This window comes from Aquarana catesbeiana, linkage group LG11 (genome assembly GCF_042186555.1).
Source record: "Aquarana catesbeiana isolate 2022-GZ linkage group LG11, ASM4218655v1, whole genome shotgun sequence".
Taxonomy (NCBI): domain Eukaryota; kingdom Metazoa; phylum Chordata; class Amphibia; order Anura; family Ranidae; genus Aquarana; species Aquarana catesbeiana.
Window position 1 is genome coordinate 281,455,988 of NC_133334.1, and position 5,888 is coordinate 281,461,875.

The 5,888-nt window shown below is 45.2% G+C and overlaps 1 non-coding gene across 1 annotated transcript; it reads right to left on the reverse strand.

The window, feature by feature from the left end:
• Window positions 1-5,574: 5,574 nt before the first annotated feature.
• On the reverse strand, window positions 5,575-5,646 carry TRNAE-UUC (transfer RNA glutamic acid (anticodon UUC)). Its single transcript has one exon. It is a non-coding gene; the product is annotated as a tRNA-Glu (tRNA).
• Window positions 5,647-5,888: the final 242 nt, after the last annotated feature.

The following is a 5,888-nucleotide window of genomic DNA, read 5'->3' on the forward strand; positions in this document are numbered from 1 at the left end:
CAACACCGATCGCCGCGCGCCCCGGCTTGTTATCCTGAAAGACATCCAGTCAGGATAACGGACCCACCGCCCGGCCGTCATTCTGCTATAGGCCAGGCCGGAAGTGGTTAAGGGAAAAAATTGTTCTATGACCACCTTGTTTTCTCTTGGTGGGTTGGAGAACTCGAGTGTGCTTTACCACTTGTAGGTCTTCTCCAGTCCGGCCCATGGAAGGGGCATTCTTCCCACATAGTTGGTGAGGTTGAAAAAAAAAAAAGACACAAGTCCAACCTATGTGTGATTATATGTCAGTATTACATTGTATATCCCTGTATGTTGCAGGCGTTCTGGTGCTTTTCTAATAGTTTCTTGAAACTATCAATGCCCCCCCCCCCCCCCGCTGAGACCACCACCTGTGGAAGGGAATTCCACATCCTAGTTGCTCTTACAGTAAAGAATCCTCTACGTAGTTTAAGGTTAAACCTCTTGAATGGCCACGTGTCTTGTTAAACTCTCTTATGCGATAAAGTTTTATTCCTATTGTGCGGTCACCAGTCCGGTATTTGTATATTGTGGGGTCACCAGTCCAGTATTTATATATTGTGGGGTCACCAGTCCGGTATTTGTACATTGAAATCTTATCCCCTCTCAAGCGTCTCTTCTCCAGAGAGAATAAGTTCAGAGCTCACAACCTTTCCTCATAACTAAGATCCTCCAGACCCTTTATTAGCTTTGTTGCCCTTCTTTGTACTCGCTCCATTTCCAGTACATCCCTCCTGAGGACTGGTGCCCAGAACTGGACAGCATACTCCAGGTGCGGCCGGACCAGAGTCTTGTAGAGCGGGAGAATTATCGTTTTATCTCTGGAGTTGATCCCCTTTTTAATGCCAATATTCTGTTTGCTTTGTTAGCAGCAGCTTGGCATTGCATGTCATTGCTGAGCCTATCATCTACTAGGACCCCCAGGTCCTTTTCCATCCTAGATCCCCCCCAGAGGTTCTACCCCCAGTCTAAAGATTGCATTCAGATTTTTGCCACCCAAATGCATTATTTTACATTTTTCTACATTGAACCTCATTTGCCATGTAGTTGCCCCTCCCCCATTAATTTGTTCAGATCTTTTTGCAAGGTTTCCACATCCTGCAGAGAAGTTATTGCCCTGCTTAGCAAATACAGAGATTGAACTGTTTATCCCATCCTCCCAGATCGTTTATGAACAAATTAAATAGGATTGGTCCCAGCACAGAACCCTGGGGAACCCCACTACCCACCCCTGACCATTCTGAGTACTCCCCATTTATCACCACCCTCTGAACTCGCCCTTGTAGTCAGTTTTCAATCCATGTACTCACCCTATGGTCCATGCCAACGCACCTTATTTTATACAGTAAAGGTTTATGGGGAACTGTGTCAAATGCTTTTGCAAAATCCAGATGCAGCATGTCTACGGGCCTTCCTTTATCTAGATATCTCCTCATAGAAGGTTAGTAGATTGGTTTGGCAAGAACGATTCTTCATGAATCCATGCTGATTACTGCTAATGATACCTTTCTCATTACTAAAATCTTGTATATAGTCCCTTATAATCCCCTCCAAGAGTTTACATTCTATTGATGTTAGGCTAACTGGTCTGTAATTCCCAGGGATGTATTTTGGGCCCTTTTTAAATATTGGTGCTACATTGGATTTTCTCCAATCAGCTGGTACCATTCCAGTCAGTAGACTGTCTGTAAAAATTAGGAACAATGGTCTGGCAATTACTTGACTGAGTTCCCTAAATAAGCCATCTGGTCCCGGTGATTTATTAATGTTAAGTTTCTCAAGTCCAATTTTAATTCCGTCCTCTGTTAACCATGGAGGTGCTTCCTGTGATGTGTCATGAAGATAAACACTGCAGTTTTGGTTACTGAAGCCCCCGATTCCCTTGTGAAGACTGAGAAGAAGAATAAATTCAATACCTTCGCCATCTCCCCATCCTTTGTAACCAGATGTCCTTCCTCATTCTTTATGGGGCCAATATGGTCTGTCCTCCCTTTTTTACTGTTTACATGCTTAAAGAATTTCTTGGGATTTTTTTCACTCTCCTCCACTATGTGTCTTTCATGTTCTATCTTTGCCGTCCTTATTGCACCCTTACATTTCCTATTGCATTCTTTATAAAGTCTGAATGCTGATGATGATCCCTTAACCTTGTATTTTTTGAAGACCTTCTCCTTTGTTTTTATTTGCATTTTTACATTGGAGTTAAGCCATCCAGGACTTTTGTTCGCTCTTTTAAATTTATTACCCAATGGGATGCACCCCTAACCATAACTTTAAAGCAAACCCATCTTTCCTCCGTGTTTTTTGTTCCTAAGATTTTATCCCAATTTATGCCTTCTAGCAAGGTTTGTAGTTTAGGGAAGTTGGCTCTTTTGAAATTCAGTGTCTTTGTATTCCCCTTATGTTTCCTATTTGTGTGATTTATACTGAAGCCAATTGACCTGTGATCGCTGTTGCCTAAATTGCCCCGTATTTCCACATCCGTGATCAGGTCTGTATTGGTAATCAGTAGATCCAGTAATGCTTTATTTCTAGTTGGTGTGTCTACCAGCTGACTCATAAAATTGTCCTGCAAGACATTTAGGAACTGGCGAGCCTTAGATGAATGCGTGGTTCCCTCCGCCCAGTCTATGTCTGGATAATTCAAATCCCCCATTATGATAACACTTCCCATCCTAGCTGCTAATCCAAATTGTGATAGGGAGATCTGTCTCCCCTCCTCCCTCAGGTTAGGGGGCCTATAGCATACTCCCAGTATTATTTTCCCCTTAGCTTCATCCCTTTGGAGCTCTACCCATAAGGATTCCATGTCCTCCCTAGCTCCCTTAGGGATGTCATCTCTCACATTCACTTGTACATTATTCTTGATATATAGGCATACCCCTCCCTCTTTTTTACCCTCTCTATCCTTGCGATAAAGGGTATACCCCTGAATTTTTGCCAGCCAAACATGGGAGCTGTTGAACCAGGTCTCTGAAATTCCCACAAAATCCAAATCCTCCTCGTACAACAGTATCTCTAGTTCACCCATCTTGTTCGCCAGGCTCCTGGCATTGGTGAACATGCCACATAGTTTAGATCGGTGCATATTATCCTCTTATTGGGTGTTCCGAGATTTCAACTAGGACTTGCTACTATACTTACCTTGGGTTTATGTGCTTTGGTCAACCTACCACTAATGCCCCCAATACTACCCTCTGGAATATGTTCTGTGCTGACTATCTCTACCTCTGGAACCCCCCCCCACCTCCATCGCCTAGTTTAAAAACCCCTTTAACTTTTTGGCCATCTTCATTCCCAGCTGATCTGCACCCTCCTCATTTAGGTGCAGTCCGTCCCTTCTATAGTACCGGTTATCGACTGAGAAGGCGGCCCAGTCCTCCAGGAACCCAAACCCCTCCTTACTACACCAGCTCCTCAGCCACTTGTTTACTTCCCTAATCTCCCTCTGCCTCTCTGGTGTGGCTCGATGTACCGGTAATATTCCTGAGAATACTACCTTTTGGAGGCAAATGTGGAGAATTTTTCCCCATGTATTACTTGTGATAGTTTTTTAACCCCAAATTTTGTCCTTGCCCCTGGATCTTGAATAGAATCTAGATGTGGCAACTCAGGGTTTCTTCATAGTGGAGTATTTGGGGATAAATTATTATCCCTCTTTTACTATGGCAGCTCTCCATATTTTTATTGTTGTTATCATCGAAGGGGTCAAATCTCGCCTAGATTTTATCCCCCAGTATAGTAGTCCCTGAAGTACCTCCACCGATTGAACCACTGCTGCTTCCAACATTGTAGCAGAATCAAACCCCATTGTCCCTAACTGTGTGGCTAAATAATACTTATAGAGGTCTGGGAAGGCCAATCCCCCCTGTACTGCCGGTCGCATGAGTGTGCTTAATTTAATTCTGGCTTGCTTGTTTGCCCATATAAATGCAGAAAACATACCATGCAACTGTGCAAAAAAACTTTTAGGCAACCATTGTGGAGAATTTCTAAACAAATACAAAAATTTAGGAAGAATCTTCATCATTATTAAATTTATACGTCCCAATAGCGACAGGGGCAATGCTTCCCATACCTTTAATTTTTTCCTAAACTCCTGTATTACTGGATCTAAATTCAACATTCAAAATTATTCAGCCTGTCGAGATATTATTATGCCAAGGTACTTAAATTCCGTTACCCATTATAGTGGCAAATTTGAAGCAGCAGTATCCTGTGCTCCTTGGTCAATGGGGAATAATACAGACTTACCCCAAATCACTTTAAGCCCTGTAAATAGTGAGAAAATGCTGAATAATTCTAAGGCTCCTTCCAGAGATGCACCTGCGTCTCTCAGAAACAACAGCATATCGTCGCCATACAGGGCTACCCTCTGTTCTAGCCCCCCCACTCGGAATCCTTGGATATTTGGTGAAGTCCGAATGGCCTCTGCCACTGGCTCTATTGCTATTGCAAAGAGTGCCGGAGAGAGGGGGCAGCCCTGCCTCATGCCTCTATACAGCTGAAAAAAAGACGAAAACCTTCCTCCCAGTTTAACTGACATAGGTCTCCTATATATTATTTGTATCCATTTAATGAATATTAATGGGAATCCCATCCTTCTAAGTATTTCCCATAGAAAAGGCCATTCGATTGTATCAAAGGCCTTTTCTATGTCTAGGGAGGCCACCATCCTAGATCCCTCCTGGGTGTGATGTGTATGCATTGTATTGTGCTTGACTGGGCTCAGGCCCATGGGGGCCCAATAGGGGGCCCCGCGGCACCCGCGCTATAGCCGAAAGACGGCTAGAGCGGACGCCAATTGCCGGGAGGGCATCCCTGGACATCCTCCTATTTACTTCCCCTCTGCGCGCACACATCGGGGAAGTTCTGTGTTGGCCGTGTGCCTTGGACACAGCCAATCACAGATCGTGCTAAATGGCCAATCACAGCGGCCATTTAGCACTCGATCGGAGTGTCCAATGGGAGGTGATCTCATATGTAGACATATGAGATCATCTCACATCGCCGGCTCTCCCTCCTCACACAGAGGCAGCGTGTGAGTGGGGAGAGCTTCCGTGCTGCAGCGGTGAGTGAACACTCACACTAGTTACAGTGCCACCTGCCCCCAGTGCCACTCATCAGTGCCACCTGTCAGTGTCATCTGTTATCAGTGTCACGTGTCATCACCATCTGTCATCAGTGCCACATATTAGTGTCATCTATCATCAGTGCCACGTATTGGTGCCATCTGTCATCAGTGCTACGTATTAGTGCCATCTGTCATCAGTGTCACGTTTTTCAAGCTTCAATCAGTGGTCACAATATTGTCCCGTGATTGGGGTGCCATTGAAAGTAACTGGATCACAATCTGGAATCGCAGTAATTCCGCCCGCCATCCGAAAGGCCTAGGTGTGATCGCAGCCTAAGCGTCTTCTATCAGTTGCTGGGTTCACCTTCTATAGAGTCTGGGGGAACATTTTCTTCCTCAAACACTCCACACATTCGCTTCATTCTTCATTCCACCCTTGTATAGCGCTTTTCTCTCTGAGGACTCCAAGTATTGGAGATGGCGTTGGCCGGGAATTGAACCCAGGTCAGCTGCTTGAAAGGCAGCTATGCTCACCACTGCACCACCAACGCAAGGTAGCATGTCTTTCTAGTGTGGGAGGAAACCAGAGTACCAGGGAGAACATGCAAACTCCATGCAGATAGTGTCCTGGTCAGGATTTGAACCATGGACCCCAGTGCTGCAAGGCTAACCCCTAAGCATCTGTGCTGCCTGTATGCGGCCTGTTCTCTAAGGCCCGCCCCTGCTGAGCGGGTCCAACACACGCCTGAAAAACATGCCGGCCTCCAACCTCCCCTCATAGCCGGTCCAACAC